At 39.9% G+C, this 17,441-nt stretch overlaps 1 protein-coding gene across 2 annotated transcripts in view; it reads left to right on the top strand.

Moving 5' to 3' along the window:
• Positions 1-17,441, top strand: part of OSBPL3 (oxysterol binding protein like 3) — a 210,007-nt gene that overhangs the window by 39,089 nt on the left and 153,477 nt on the right. Inside the window, exon 2 of one of the 2 annotated variants that reach the window (XM_069729873.1) lies at positions 2,984-3,095. The gene's annotated coding sequence lies outside the window, so the exon portion shown is untranslated. Of the gene's footprint in view, positions 1-2,983; positions 3,096-13,911; positions 13,961-17,441 lie in introns of those variants that run through there. The other variant, XM_069729874.1, reaches the window with a different exon arrangement.

Below are 17,441 nucleotides of genomic sequence, written 5' to 3'. Positions count from 1 at the left end.
TAGAGACTATACCATTTATAACCACCCTCTGCTTTCTATCACTAAGCCAGTTACTAACCCATTTACACACATTTTCCCCCAGACCAAGCATTCTTATTTTGTGTACCAACCTCTTGTGCGGCACGGTATCAAACGCTTTGGAAAAATCGAGATATACCACGTCCAATGACTCACCGTGGTCCAGCCTATAGCTTACCTCTTCATAAAAACTGATTAGATTGGTTTGACAGGAGCGATTTCTCATAAACCCATGCTGATATGGAGTTAAACAGTTATTCTCATTGAGATAATCCAGAATAACATCCCTTAGAAACCCTTCAAATATTTTACCAACAATAGAGGTTAGACTTACTGGCCTATAATTTCCAGGTTCACTTTTAGAGCCCTTTTTGAATATTGGCACCACATTTGCTATGCGCCAGTCCTGCGGAACAGACCCTGTCGCTATAGAGTCACTAAAAATAAGAAATAATGGTTTATCTATTACATTACTTAGTTCTCTTAGTACTCGTGGGTGTATGCCATCCGGACCCGGAGATTTATCTATTTTAATCTTATTTAGCCGGTTTCGCACCTCTTCTTGGGTTAGATTGGTGACCCTTAATATAGGGTTTTCATTGTTTCTTGGGATTTCACCTAGCATTTCATTTTCCACCGTGAATACCGTGGAGAAGAAGGTGTTTAATATGTTAGCTTTTTCCTCGTCATCTACAACCATTCTTTCCTCACTATTTTTTAAGGGGCCTACATTTTCAGTTTTTATTCTTTTACTATTGATATAGTTGAAGAACAGTTTGGGATTAGTTTTACTCTCCTTAGCAATGTGCTTCTCTGTTTCCTTTTTGGCAGCTTTAATTAGTTTTTTAGATAAAGTATTTTTCTCCCTATAGTTTTTTAGAGCTTCAATGGTGCCATCCTGCTTTAGTAGTGCAAATGCTTTCTTTTTACTGTTAATTGCCTGTCTTACTTCTTTGTTTAGCCACATTGGGTTTTTCCTATTTCTAGTCCTTTTATTCCCACAAGGTATAAACCGCTTACACTGCCTATTTAGGATGTTCTTAAACATTTCCCATTTATTATCTGTATTCTTATTTCTGAGGATATTGTCCCAGTCTACCAGATTAAGGGCATCTCTAAGCTGTTCAAACTTTGCCTTCCTAAAGTTCAATGTTTTTGTGACTCCCTGACAAGTCCCCCTAGTGAAAGACAGGTGAAACTGCACAATATTGTGGTCGCTATTTCCTAAATGCCCGACCACCTGCAGATTTGTTATTCTGTCAGGTCTATTAGATAGTATTAGGTCTAAAAGTGCTGCTCCTCTGGTTGGATTCTGCACCAATTGTGAAAGATAATTTTTCTTGGTTATTAGCAGAAACCTGTTGCCTTTATGGGTTTCACAGGTTTCTGTTTCCCAGTTAATATCCGGGTAGTTAAAGTCCCCCATAACCAGGACCTCATTATTGGTTGCAGCTTCATCTATCTGCTTTAGAAGTAGACTTTCCATGCTTTCTGTTATATTTGGGGGTTTGTAACAGACCCCAATGAGAATTTTGTTACCATTTTTCCCTCCATGAATTTCAACCCATATGGACTCGACATCCTCATTCCCTTCGCTAATATCCTCCCTTAAAGTGGACTTTAGACAAGACTTTACATAGAGACAAACCCCTCCTCCTCTCCGATTTTTACGATCCTTTCTAAACAGACTGTAACCCTGTAAGTTGACTGCCCAGTCATAGCTTTCATCTAACCATGTCTCGGTTATTCCCACTATGTCAAAGTTACCTGTAGATATTTCTGCTTCTAGTTCTTCCATCTTGTTTGTCAGGCTTCTGGCGTTTGTGAGCATGCAGTTTAGAGGATTTTGTTTTGTTCCAATCTCCTCACTGTGGATTGTTTTAGAAATGTTCTTACCTCCCTTCAGAGTATGTTTTCCTGGGTCGTCTTTGTTCGAGTCTAATGTTTTTCTTCCCGTCCCCTCTTCTTCTAGTTTAACGCCCTCCTGATGAGTGTAGCGAGTCTTCTGGCGATATGCGACACTTCTTTTGATTTGCCGGACCTGGTGTGACACATGTGACGTTGCACCATGTCAGCTTATCAAAAGAAGAGCCGCAGATGCCAGTAGTTCTGTGGGCTCCTGTTGAATGGCCAGAGATTACTGACGTGGATGCCAGACTGGGTCCTGTGATTGTTTGCACCAGCTCTATCGCAAATCAAATGTCCTTGACTAATTGTTCATCATCAAGTCTGCCCATCTCTATAAAAGCAGAAGTTTGGCAGTTTGCTGGTCTGACATGTCCACGTGATGGATAATTTTAAGATAAAGGCGTATTGGCCTAGCTTTTGTAAAATATGACCAGTTGTAATTTACTATGTTGTTCATCTGAGGTTGTATTTGTATCTGAGTATGCCATGTTTGGGATTTATCATGCTCGGTTAATGATTTTGTCTTTTCTTGTTTTTATAACCATTGTCATGTGGTGCAGGATGTCCCCTGCTTTGGCGGACAGGTGTATGATTTAGCAGAAATTTTTTTATCACGTACGACATGTAGGTCAATCTTTTACTTGGCAAGGATCTGAGGTGCAAAGATTAATTTCATAAGAACTATAACCTTGCCAGAAGTTCTAAGGTTTTGTTTGAAATTTGAACTGTTGTATTCATTGCACTTTCAGGAATAAAGGTGAATAGAAAAAATCTACAGAAATGGATAGCTACAATAAAGGACTTACTAAGCATTGGGAATGATGTTTTACTGTTCTGTTATAGGAATAGAGAAATGGATTAATGCAGGGTATGAATTTCTCAAATGATGCACATAAACAATGCCCGGAAGACCCCATTACCGGCAATGGCATCCTTTGGGTTTTCATCATGGTGTTAAAAAAATAAATAAAAGAATGCTATTTCTCAGCAAATCTTGTATGTGTTACAATTTGTCTTTATTGAGTCCATAGTGAAGCTGTCCCTTTTGTTAATGCAGAATTAATTGAAGGCTTCACCCCCATCGTGTCACAAGACTGGAACGTCACCTGAGGATTGTTGGTGTCCATCTTTCTCGATACTGGTGAAGTAAAGCTGCTTGTCTCATCCTGGTACGTTACACTGTAATTGTATTTTATAATCCACCAGATTGTGTGGTTAATAAACAGCCTTATCACACTTGTAACTTGTCTTTTGCAACTTTTGAGCATTAGAACACTTGTGTTTTATGGAGTGCATGTTCTGAAATCAAGGCCATGGACCAACTACGTACTTTAATGACTGTGCACAACAGGCTGCACATCTCCATCTGAAGAGTTCCTAAGAAAGCTTCAATTTAATATTTTAGTTTATGCTCCTAAGATTTACTTAGACGTTAAGATCCTCCAGACAATTCTTTAATTTTAGAATGATGGGGTGCAGCACTCTGGACCACTAGCTGATTGCAGTGCCTGAGAACGGGTAATGCAGAATATACATAGATGCTTTGTTTTTGCTCTATACATCTGGCTGCATTTGGAGCTGCAAACTGCTGATATGACCTGATATTAAAGATTGTCCCCTTTCAAAAAAAAAAAAAGTTTTTCCTATAAGTTTTGTTACTAGATTTTGTTACTTACCATCCGCAGGTCCAGCGCTGAGTCTCCGCCACTGCTCCCTGTATGTTGTACTTTTTCCACCTTCAATGTCACCTATAATATGCACAGTTCAATTGGAAAATAGAATTGGCAAGCTTTGCCTACTCTTTCTTGCAATAGCGTTCCAAGTCTTATCAGATTGCGAGGGCCTTGTACAGCACCCTCTACAGGTCAATACACAGATTTTCAAATGGATTCAGCTCTGGCTGGACCATCCAAACCTTTGTTCTTCTTCTGGGGATGCCATTCTTTTGTTAATTTTTAGGTATGCTTAAAGGGAGTGTGCCAACGCATGTGCAGTAATGCTTTTCGGCTTTGCCCGCAGATGGGTAAAGCATACTGCGCGTGCACGAGACAAGATTGCATTGCGCACGCGCTAACTATGGTGGACACCTACTCAAATTCCCAAAAATATTGCGGACAGCGGTGAAGGATGGGATGGAGGAAAGAAGACGAAACACCGCCCATCTGACCGAACACAGGTCATTTACATAGCCCACCAATTTGAGGTGACAGATTCCCTTTAAGGTCCTTTTTTTGCTGAAAGGTAAAATTCCTTTTTATCTGAAGGTTTTGTTGCAAAATTGACTGATATTTTGGAACTGTCCAGAATTCTCTTCGCCTTGAATAAAGCACCATTTCTAGCTGCTGAAAAACTGCCCCAAAGCACGATGCTGCCTCCAACATGCTTCACTGATTCTTTTTACTCCTCTGTCTGAAATCTTGCGGGGAGCATCTTGTTATGGCCAGTATATGGTAAAATTATGTTCTTTTCACTTCCAGATTATGGCCCCAACTGTGCTCATTGGAACCTTCAGTAGTATAGATAGTCTTCTGTAGCGATCAGTATGTTTTGCAACAATAAGGTTGCAAAGGTCTTGAGCGAGCTCACTGGTTTTACCCATCATGAGATGTTTCTTGTGTAGCACTTTGATAATGAGACAGCTTTTTATAGTTCATCAGTTGAACCAGTTATTATTTTTCACTAAGTGGCAGGATAGCCGAGCACTATACTTGGCAATGCTATGGGCAGTGAATTGAGTGGATGCTAACATGCACACCTTTCCTCCATTCAAGACAGTACTGCAGAGCCCCATTTTCATTGTTCCACAGCAGTTGGACCACCAACAATTAGCAAGTTGTCCCTTTTCCTTATGGATAGGTGATAACTTGAATTTTCTTTCTTTTTTTTTTTTTAAGAATTACAAGTGAATTTCTCCTTTCATATGTTCACTGTGTGTGTCCAGTACTGGAAACTGTATTAGCCTTGCATAAAAAAAAGAGTGTAATGTTATATTTAATGCACACATTACGTATAAAATGATGTGGCTAAATATAGTGGATTTGTAATGCGAGGCGCGCTTCCTGTGGTTAATGTAATTCCGTTTTATATAGTGTACATGCTTTTTACTGTTGTCTTTCCTACAGTTTATCTCATCAGATTCAAAATGACTGTCTTGAAGGGTTTTCCACTAAGTGCTGCATTAACAGTGCATAAATATTGGATCGCCTGCTTACTGTTAAGAATTTGGATCTTCCAAGAAAAGATTTAGAGTTTCTATGCTACCTCGGGGAATAGTGTAGTGATGGGTCAAGCTTTCTCATTTAAGGAGCCATAAAAGCATCATAATCATATTGATCTCTCTGTAGTGGAGAGATTGGTTTTGTTACGCAATGTAAGGCTGGTTTCATACATTTGTGTTTCACGGTCCGAGTCCAGCAACTTGACAGCCGCATATACTGTACATGTCCAGTCATATTGTCAAGTTGGAATCCGGATCCCTGTGGCCAGTCCATACTGTGAGACACCCAAGTGTGAATCTGACCCAATATTTAACCTGGTTGTGACAGTAAATCCTTCATTCAGGATGTCGCGGACGATTTTACTTGCAGCTGAATCTTTCTTGTTGTAGAGTTTTCTTTATTAAGAGGAAATGGATTTCTGCCATCTTTCTAGGTAGATAATATGCAGTCTGACATTGCAAAAAAAATAAAAAGTCTAATTCATAAATGTTGCAGATAATTAATCCAGGGCTTGAAGACGTTCTATAGATGAGCAGGTCTGGACAGCAGGAGGTGGCGGCTGATTGCACTCTGCAACACGGACGGACCGCTGCCACTTTGTGCAATGCAAGAATCTGCAGGCAGAGAGCTAATTAGAGCATGAAAAGCTTTTTCTCTCATCCGCTAATGAATGGGCTCGTTTCTAAGATTTTCACTTAAAATTTGATAGGCCGCTGCAGAAGTGACATCGGAATAATCTATGTAGACTAAATGCATATATTCCGCGCAGAATCCCAGTGCGGTAATAGGTTCTTGTAACGGAAAATTGTCATTTCAACTGCATTCCACATTCCCATGAATAGTGTGAACCTGTTTCTGGGGGAAAAAAAAATTATGGTACATTAAATCTTAAAAAGCTTATCTGAGAAATGTACTTTACTTTTCTTTTTTAGTTACATAAAATCTGTAGCGTAAAAATTTTTGGCTGTTTTTATATGTATTTTCCTTCTAGTGGCATCTAAGCTAATGCCAGCAATAAATAAGTCTGAGGCCCGATTCATCATTTGTGATTATTTTTTTTTTTTATTTTTTTTTTTTTAGGTTCCTCTTTCTTTCCTTGTCTTGTGGTATTTGCTGACTTTTTTTCTGACAAATTAATCAAACATAGTGCATATGGTTAAAAAAAATAAATCTCTTTTTTTGTCTTCATCCTGTTTTATGGCAGAAATTAAAAGCAAAAACAAAAAAAGGCAAACATGTAAGATGGGCATTAAAAAAGTGGAAATCAAAAGAAAGGCACAAATGGAAAACAATAAAAAAAAACTTCAAAAACTTGTCAGAAAAGAGCAATAATGAATCGTGCCCTTTGTGTTTTTTTTTGTCTGTTAGAGATATTTTCCATTGGGCTTATTTCTCAGACAGAAGCCTTATACAGCCGCATATATCTGCCATTGACTCCCATAGTAAAAGAATAGACATTGCGTGTTGTTCCATGAGCAGCTAGTACGAGTAGTCATTTCTATCTGTACAGTACATGATGATAAAAGTTATCTACACTGTGTGCAGAATTATTAGGCAAGTTGTATTTTAGAGGATTATTTTTATTATTGATCAGCAATTATGTTCTCATTCACCCCAAAAGACTCATAAATATCAAAGCTTAAAGGGAACCTGTCACCCCGTTTTTTGAGATTGAGCTATAAATACTGTTAAATAGGGCCTGCGCTGTGTGTTCCTATAGTGTATGTAGTGTACCCCGATTCCCCACCTATGCTGAGAAATAACTTACCAAAGTCGCCGTTTTCGCCTGTCAATCAGGCTGGTCAGGTCGGGAGGGCGTGGTGACATCGCTGGTTCTTCCTCAGCTTTACGTTGGTGGCGTAGTGGTGAACAAGCAGCGCGCGATCTGCGCTGTCATCCCTTTCGTCGGTGGGGGCGGCCATCTTCCTGGGGCCGCGCGTGCGCAGATCGAGTGCTCTGCTGCACGGGGCTTCAGGAAAATGGCCGCGGGATGCCGCGCGTGCGCATTAGAGATCGCGGCGGCCATTTTCCCAAAGCCGAGATGCAAACTCGGCTTTGGGAAAATGGCCGCCGCGATCTCTAATGCGCACGCGCGGCATCCCGCGGCCATTTTCCTGAAGCCCCGTGCAGCAGAGCACTCGATCTGCGCACGCGCGGCCCCAGGAAGATGGCCGCCCCCACCGACGAAAGGGATGACAGCGCAGATCGCGCGCTGCTTGTTCACCACTACGCCACTACGCCACCAACGTAAAGCTGAGGAAGAACCAGCGATGTCACCACGCCCTCCCGACCTGACCAGCCTGATTGACAGGCGAAAACGGCGACTTTGGTAAGTTATTTCTCAGCATAGGTGGGGAATCGGGGTACACTACATACACTATAGGAACACACAGCGCAGGCCCTATTTAACAGTATTTATAGCTCAATCTCAAAAAACGGGGGTGACAGGTTCCCTTTAATATTTTTGGAAGTTGCAGTGTTTTTTTTTTGTTTTTTTTTTAGATTTTGCTGTCTTAGGAAGATATCTGTTTGTGCAGGTAACTATTACTGTGCATAATTATTAGGCAACTTAATAAAAACCAAATATATTCCCATCTCACTTGTTTATTTTCACCAGGTAAACCAATATAACTGCACAAAGTTTAGAAATATACATTTCTGACATGCAAAAACAAAACCCCAAAATTAGTGACCAATATAGCCACCTTTCTTTATGATGACACTTAGCAGCCTTCCATCCATAGATTCTGTCAGTTGCTTGATTTGTTTATGATCAACATTGTGTGTAGCAGCCACCACAGCCTCCAGACACTGTTCCGAGAGGTGGACTGTTTTCCCTCCTTCCCCCTGACGAAGGTTAAAAACCGAAACGCGCGTCGGGCACGCGTTGGCACAGGAGAGACCCCCCAGGTAGTGATATTTTATAATTGCGACTGTATAGCTGCACCTTATATTGTGCATATCCATATAGGCGCCATTAGGGTGCTTATGTGGTTGGAATCAGCAGGAATAGATCCAAGGTGATTTGGGCGGTGTGGTAGCACTATAGCACTTTATTCATTCATGCACCTTAGTATAGCTTTGAGGGGATTTATTAGTGGGTTCTATTACCCCCGGTTCTATTTACCCCCGTTTCTTTGTTTCACTATTTTGCTGTTTTTTTATTTTGTGCAACAGTATATAATTTTTACGTATATCACAGTATATGAGACTTTGCAATCAAGTAATTATTATTATTTTTTCTAATTTTCTGTACCACTTTGTTGTATTTTTGCACATAATATATATTTTTACACATATATAAATATATTTTTTATATTTTTTCTTTTTCTTTTTTTGATATATTTTAAAATATATTTTTATATATATTTTTTATTCCTGACTTTTTCTAATTTTTTCATGTAAACTGTGTGATATACAGTCCATTTATATTTAATTTTATTTTTAACTTGATATTGTGGGGGCTCTGTTGCTTGTACAATTCTGTAATCCTGTTGCTACGCGGATGTGGTTTTTTGTTTTTTTCTGTTTTTAATTTTTATGATTGTATAATCATTGGCATTTCCTTTAATAAAGCCATATTTTTAATAGTTTACTGCATGGTATGTTTTTCTTCTTTTTTGATCCCTGTAATATTGCTTTGCTTTTACTTTCTTGAGCAGTGGTTTCCATTGCAATTGTGCACAGTGCACCCTGGTGGTTGATTTTATATATTCTTATATATATCACTTTTTTAGGGGTGATAGTATATTGGTGAATTTTATATATACCAAGTGTGGGCATACTGTGTTATTTACCTGTTTTCCCTCCTTGTAGATCTCACATTTTATGAGGGACCACAGGTTCTCTATGGGGTGCAGATCAGGTGAACAAGGGGGCCATGTCATTATTTTTCCTTCTTTGAGACCTTTACTGGCCAGCCACGCTATGGAGTAGTTAGAGACATGTGGTGGAGCATTGTGCTGCATGAAAATCGTGTTTTTCTTGAACGATACCAACTTCTTCCTGTACCGCTGCTTGAAGAAGTTGTCTTCCAGAAACTGGCAGTAGGTCTGGGAGTTGAACTTCACTCCATCCTCAACCCGAAAAGGTCCCACAAGTTAATATTTGATGATACCAGCCCATACCAGTACCCCACCTCCACCTTGCTGTCATCTGAATCGGAGTGGAGCTCTCTGCCCTTTACTGATCCAGCCTCTGGCCCATCCATCTGACCCATCAAGAGTCACTCTCATTTCACCAGTCCATAAAACCTTTGAAAATTCAGTCTTAAGATAGTTCTTGGCCCAGTCTTGATGTTTTATCTTATGTTCCTTGTTTAAAAGTGGTAGTTTTTCAGCCTTCCTTACCTTGGCCATGTCCCCGAGTATCGCACACCTTGTGCTTTTTGTTTCTCCAGTAACGTTGCAGCTCTGAAATATGGCAGAACTGGTGGCAAATGGTATCTTGGCAGCTTCACGCTTGATTTTCCTCAATTCATGGGCAGCTATTGTGTGCCTTTTTTGCCCAACACGCTTCTTGCGACCCTGTTGGCTATTTGCCATGAAACGCTTGATTGTTCGGTGATCATGCTTCAAAAGTTTGCCAATTTCAAGACTGCTGCATCCCTCTGCAAGACATCTCACAATTTTGGACTTTTCAGAGCCTGTCAAATCTCTCTTCTGACCCATTTTGCCAAAGGAAAGGAAGTTGCTTAATAATTAATCACACAATTATATAGGATTTTGATATCATTAGACAACACCTCTCCTCATTACAGAGATGCACATCACCGGATTTACTTAATTGATAGTTGGCTCTCAAGCCCTGAACAGCTTGGAGTAGGACAATATGTATAGAAAGTGTATACACAGTGTATGGTGGAAATATGAAGTTTTAATTTTTATTTTTCCTAAGGCCCCTTTCACACATCAGTTTTTTTGCCATCAGTCACAATCGTCGAATTTTGAAGAAAAAAAAACTGATCCGGCGACTCAAAGACTTGTATTAGCGATGGATAGCCTCACGTTTCATCTGTCGTTCGCCGGATCCGTCGAAAATTGTTTGTCCAGCGGACGGAGACAACGGACAAAGTAATGTTTTTGTGTACGTCGAAAAAACGGAAGCCCTTGGGCTCTGGATCCATCAAATGACGGAATCCAATAACTGATTCCTTTTTTTTTTTTTTTTTTTTACTGAGCATGCTCTGTTCCATTTATCCAGATCCGTCCAAAAAAACGGATCCATCGCATCAGTTTTTCACAATCTGCGATGGATCCGTCGATCCGTCAAGCCAACGAATTGTGACTAATGGCAAAAAGCTGAAGTGTGAAAGGGGCCTTGGGCTGCTTTCACACATCAGTTTTTTGCCATCAGGCACAATCTGTCGAATGTTGAAAACAAAAACGGATTTGTCACAGATTGTGAAAAACTGATGCGACGGATCCGTTATTTCGATGGATCCGATTAGCTGATCCAGCTAATTGGATCCTAAAGTAATTGGAGCATGCTCAATTAAATAAACGGAATCCGTCGCCGGATTCCGTCATTTGATGGACCCAGCACCATAGGGTTCCATTCTAACAAACGACGAACGGCGATGGATCCGATGCTGTCTGTTTTTTCGACAGCCACAAAAAACGTCAATGTCCGTTTTCTCCGGCTGCCAGAAAAACAATTTTCGCCGGATCCGGTGAAAAACGGATGAAACGTGAGGCTATCCGTTTCTAATACAAGTCTATGAGATAAAAACGGATCTGGCAGCCGGATCCATTTTTTTTCAAAATTCACCAGATTGTGCCTGACGGCAAAAAACTGATGTGTGAAAGCAGCCTTACAGGAAAAAAATCTCTTTTCCGCATATTGGTGCAATTGCTTGAAATGATCCGTTCAGCTGTGAAACAAAGATGCACTTATAATAGAAGCTATGTATTAAGTAAAGATTAAATTGCTGATGAAATCCTCATTAAAATATTAGTCTCTTCCTATAATTCCTGTGGGTCACTCAGGCATGAATGCTCACGGCATTTAATGGATTGGGTTGCACTGTATGGTGTTTATTTTGGGAGTAGTCAGTGAACCAATCAGTAGGTGCAGGTCTCGTGCTCTTCCATCACGTCTTCTTGTTTTTGTCATTTACATTCTGGTCACTTACCGCTGAGGTTTACAGTTTTAGAGCTACAGATTAGACTTTTTCCAGTTTTCTGTAACCAATGGAAATTGCTTATAAAGTGTCGCTGCATCCGTCTGAACATGTCTCAATAGAAACTGCCACGTAGATAGGAAGAGTCCAGAAAATCCCATAAACTAAAAAAAGAAATAAATGCATATATATATATATATTTTTTTTTTATTTTTTTATAAATATATCCATTTGATACATTGCTTCTGCTTCTACAGTCAGTGGTTTTGCACGATGTTGTTTTTCTCTTGAACAGATGTCTGCCACTAATTTTGACCTTTTGGGATGGAGCCGTGACGACTTTCCAGCGTTTATCAGAAGAATCTGAATTGAAACCTCTATGAATGATTTATTGGGCTGAGCTAGAGAGGTGTTTTTGGCTTCTGGTGTAGTTCGTCCCTCTGAACTATCTGCGGAGGTGATTTTCTGCGTTTTGTTTATTGTCCCACATTATAGCGCGGCGGTTTCTTGTTTTTTTTTTTTGTAACTAATGCTTAGTAATATGTGTTAGTGACGTAATGAAACTTTCTATTATACTTTGGGCATCTCTGCTTGCAGACTTGTAGGTGTACAGTTATAGAGCTCTCTTTTTCCAGAGACTTTCACCTCTGTGAATAGAACTCTGAATACAAACTAGTAGAGCTTACAATCATAATGTAGAAACAAAGACCCTGATTCCAGCAATGTGTCACTTACTGGGCTACTTGCTGCAGTTTGGTAAAATCACTGATTCATCTGCTGCAGATCTAGCAGTTCTCTGCACTCTGTATAACCCCTCCCACACCACTGATTGGCAGTTTTCTGTGTACGCTGTGCATAGCCAGACAATTTCAGCTCTATACAGAGTTCATAAATATGGAACACTACGTGGCAGCAGGTTTTCTAGTCCTCTGGTGATAATCTGATAACAGTGCTCTTAACAGAGCTACAGCAAGCAGCCCAGTAAGTGACACATCGTTGGAGTTAGGGTTTCTGGTTCCTACCTCATGCTGCTCTCAGATTGGATGGCAAAAGCCCTATGACTGATTCCCTGACTCCAAAGAGCACTTGGATCTTATAAGACAGTAGGTAAACCTATAGCTATGTATACTGCGTCAGTGGAAGACTCGTTCACAAATTATCCATGCATCAACCATTTTTTTTCCCAATGCCTTCTAGCCACGTTTAGCATGAGTTCATAGTAGATGAATCTGAACTCCAGCATTGTTGGGTTTCCTCTTCTGAGACTTTTTAATTGAAAATTAGGTAAAAATACAAGTTTTTCTGTAAAACCCTTCTAGATCACGAAGCTAAAATGTATTCTGGTGTAACCGTTTCCTATTTTCTCCGACCTGAATACATAGATGCATCTTCAGTAGTTTTTGACTTTTTACCTTGTACTCAACAAAACGTTCCAGGAAATCAGCATTTATGAGTCACACAGCTTCTGATTTTGTGTCATATGCTAAAAAAGGATGTATTAGTTTACAGCAGAGTATAGATACAATCATGTGTACACCGAAAACGAATGTCATTTTCGCATGTGTATCCATACACAAGAATCACACACGTCTGTCTTGAAATATTTTCATTAGCCAATCTATGCCAAGCCGAGTAATAAATCACAGTCTGATCTTTGAGTCATTTGATCAGAAGAAACTGATCGGGACGTACAGAGCTAGTGTCCAACGATCTTAAATCCAATGTTGGGATTTGTTGGTGTTGCTGTTTGGCTTGGTTGTAAATATTCTCCGAAACAAATAATTCTCGATCCCCAGGACTTGTTAATCGAATGGGGAATGACCGAAGGAGCTCCAAGCAATCTCAAAAAATGGAGCTGTGCAACCAGGTTAGGGTATGCCTTGCTGATTGCTGGGGTGTCCAACCGTAGGGGTCCTCGGCCATCTCAATAACCGAGCTTTGGGACCTAGGTACCAGGCTCTCCAGATACCTGTCGTGAATGGAGTGGAGGTGCACATGTTGGATCTCTTCTCCATTCATTGTCTATAGGACGACCATAAATCTGACTAGTAATAATCTTTTGGATACTCTCATGGTAGTTAGTGCCAGGGCTGTGGAGTCGATAAGCCAAATCTCCGACTGCTCAATTTCCATAGTTCCGACTCCGACTCCACCAAAATGGGCTCCGACTCTGACTCCACGACTCTGACTCCACGACTCTGACTCCACGACTCTGACTCCACGACTCTGACTCCACGACTCTGACTCCACGACTCTGACTCCACGACTCTGACTCCACGACTCTGACTCCACGACTCTGACTCCACGACTCTGACTCCACGACTCTGACTCCACGACTCTGACTCCACGACTCTGACTCCACGACTCTGACTATTGGTGCTCTGTTATGTGCATATCATGTAGGTTTTTATGGAGTATAGATCTCTGCTAGCTCATTCATATTACTATACTGTAGTCATGGTATTTATATCTATTTTTTTTCTATTTGCACACCCATGTAAACTGAGTAACCCTTGTCTAGCCTAACCTGTACATCTGGTTTCTATGTCCTGGGATGGTCATGCTTGCGTCTTGCTGAAATGCTTTTCATTATTTGGTGATACTACAGACTCTAAGCTGTATGTATACAAGAGTTATTTTACAAGAAGCATGAAATGATTTGAGGTGGATATGAGCCAAATATGTGCGATCTTTGGTAAGTCTGTTATAGTTACGGTCGTCTGGAGACATGTCATTGTGTAATATTGTCCTGGGGTTTCATGTGTTGGGGGCAGTTGGCTTTTTCCTAATGTTTTCTTATGTTTTAGAGGGCTAATCAATAGATCAAGAAAAATGTTGTGTGTTCATATTTTTGCTAAGACATTAACTGTTATAAGTAATGGGTAATGTGACATTGGTATCTTATTGATATAAGAAAAAGTGTATAACAAACTTCCCCGTTGTAAAGCAAAATCCAATACAAGAGCGATGAATAATTGAAGACCTGAACTAGACCAACGCTTGGGCCAAAGTATGGCTTAGCTGGGAGGACAATGCTTACTAAGGCCTGTTCATATCATTTTACAGCTTTCCACCTGAATTGGGCTGTAGATATGTGGCATCTTTAGCCATGACACAAGTTACGTGGCCATATATTGATCTGTCGCAGCATAATGCGGGTGAATGGGGTCACAATGTGATACCCAGGATACTGCGACTGCGCCGGACAAGTCTCAAAACTTGGAACAAGTTGGAGTTTTTATGTGACTTGCTTATGGTGCTTGTAATACCTTGCAGTTTACAATGCAACCACATTAACCTTCATTATGCCGTGATGTAGCAGCATATAATGATCGTTGGCCACATAATTTGTGTCGTGGCCAAAGTCGCTGTGTAGCCCCAGTCTTGTGTACCCATAACATTTCCGACTTGTACCGCTGACTGAAGGCCAATATATGCCTCTGTGTATGCATAGAATGACATTGTCATTTATACACTCCTATGAATTAAAAAAAAAGAAATAAAGCATTATGTTTTTTTGCAGGATGCCTCTGCATGAGCAACCCGTTCTAAATCAAAATGTTTGTCCCCTATAAAATAATAAAGCCTTTACTTGCCTCCCATGCTGGCGCCGGTTTTTGCGTTGTTGGCACTTGGGCTGGGGCTTGCATGCAGTTTTTGTGACACGTGACACCAGCACCCAATCAGCGCGGGCGTCATTGTCCCCGCCTTTGGACAAATTGAACATCGAGCAGAAGTCCGAGCTGCAGCCAAACTCTGACTTCCTCTTCCTTCTCAATTGGGCAAGAGGCGAAGACAGTGATGCCAGCGCTGATTGGGCGCCGGTGTCACAACATCAGCACTGGAGCCCCGGGAGAGCGAGTACCGACACCGCAGGAACATCGCTGGCACTGGAGGCGAGTATAGGCTTTATTATTTTATCGGGGCCAAGCGAGGGGTATGAGAAGATGGTGTTCAAGTAGAGGACAACTTTTTTAAGATGACACCTGATATTTGTTTTTTACAGTATCAATAAGAAACAGATACATCTATTTTTTATAGTACAACAGTGCCTTTTCTCTAAAGTCCTTTTTACATGACCAAAAAAATTGATTAACAAGCATTCATTAGTGGTGAGCCAGATTGCTCAGCACTCGTTTACTGCCATCTAAACATTTCAATTAGTTTTCTTTACAAACCTTTTTCCTTCCTCTCATACAGTTTACATTATTGTTGGCAGTAGATCTGCTTTACACAAACTTTTAAATCCGCACAGAAGATACAATCCATGACAAATGAACAAATTATCATTTATTTGATCACTGGGCGCAAAGATCGTTAGAACGATTAGTGAAAAAGGCTCAAGTTTTAGTAATTTTTATGATTTTTAGAGTGAAACTGTTCTATATAGCACCTAAACCAATCTAACAGGAATAATTCTGGCCTACATATACCTTATTACCAAACTTTTATTATCTCCTTTATTGGATGGAATATAAATGAAACCTCAATTCGCAAGTATGGCATATTTGATATAATTACATTGGTTCCCATTTCATAAAATGGTACCCAATACATGAATTTATAGTTTTTCTTGCTTTATGAAGTTTATATAAGAAAATAACCTTTAAAAAAGTGTAGCGCTGTGTGAGGGCTTGTTCTTATTGGTACCATTTTGGGATACAAATGACCATTTTGTCATTTTTTATGTCAAATTTTTTTTAAAGCAAATACGGCATAGTTAGTAAAAATGTTGTTTGTTTGTTTTTTTAACAGCACTCACCGTGAGTGACAAATGCTATAGTTTTATAGTACGGTCTTTATGGACACGACAATACAAAATATATATGGTTCTTTAATTGCATTTCACAGCTTATTACGTTTATGACTGACGGGAACCATTTTTAGGGCTTCCCCCCCCCACAGTGGCCATCAACACCCTGTGATCGCATTTTGGGGATTCTGTTGGACTGACAGAGGGAGAAAACTCCCTCTGTCAAACTTCTCACTTGTCAAAGAGCCACTTGTGATCCGGATTTACAGTTACATCATTTTATAGGAAGTGGTTAGACTCCACCAATGTGATTTTTATTTATTTTTTCCACATATCTATAGTGCTGTGCAAAAATTTTAGGCAGGTGAAGAAAAATGCTGTAAAATAAGAATACCGTACTTTAAAAAATGGAAGTATTAATAATAGTTTATTTTCAATCAATTAACAAAATGAGAAGTGAGTGAACAAAGGAGAAATCTAAATTAAATCAATATTTGGTGTGACCACTAGTAATGAGCCAATATACTCGTTACTCGAGATTTCTCGAGCACGCTCGGGTGTCCTCCGAGTATTTTTTTTAGTGCTCGGAGATTTAGTTTTTATTGCCGCAGCTGAATGATTTACATCTGTTAGCCAGCACAAGTACATGTGGGGGTTGCCTGGTTGCTAAGGAATCCCCACATGTACTTATGTTGGCTAACAGATGTAAATCATTCAGCTGCGGCAATAAAAACTAAATCTCCGAGCACTAAAAAGTACTCGGAGGACCCCCGAGCGTGCTCGAGAAATCTCGAGTAACGAGTATATTCGCTCATCACTAGTAACCACACTTTGCCTCCAAAACTGCATTAAAGTGTAACTGTCGTTTTCATTTTTATTTCTTAAATTAATGGTACACATAATAAAAAATAAGTAACTTGGTAATATATCTTATCAGAGAAGTATGCTTCTTTCTCTGCCAGAATTGATCAGTCATTACAAAAATTGTCAATTGTGAGGTAAAAATCTGTATTCAGTGAAGACCGAAACTCCCATTACTGAAACAGGAAATGGCGGCTGCTACCGATGAGGGACTGTGTAGATAGGAGGGAGGAGCTTTGCCTCTAGCTCCTCCCATCTACGTAGTCCCTCATCGGTAGCAGCCGCCATTTCCTGTTTCAGTAATGGGAGTTTCGGTCTTCACTGAATACAGATTTTTACCTCACAATTGACAATTTTTGTAATGGCTGATCAATTCTGACAGAGAAAGAAGCACATTTTTCTGGAAGGATATATTACAAAGTTGCTTATTTTTATGTGCACTATTGATTAATGAAATAAAAATGAAAAAGGTGGTTACTCTTTTTTAATGCTTCTATGGAGACACTTGTATTTTTTTTACTTTATTTCTTTATTATGATTTTTATTTGATTTTATGTAAAAA

The sequence above is a fragment of the Ranitomeya imitator genome, chromosome 6 (genome assembly GCF_032444005.1).
Source record: "Ranitomeya imitator isolate aRanImi1 chromosome 6, aRanImi1.pri, whole genome shotgun sequence".
NCBI classification, from domain to species: domain Eukaryota; kingdom Metazoa; phylum Chordata; class Amphibia; order Anura; family Dendrobatidae; genus Ranitomeya; species Ranitomeya imitator.
Note: the sequence above shows the minus strand (reverse complement) of the source record. Positions and strands in the feature narration are given on the sequence as shown.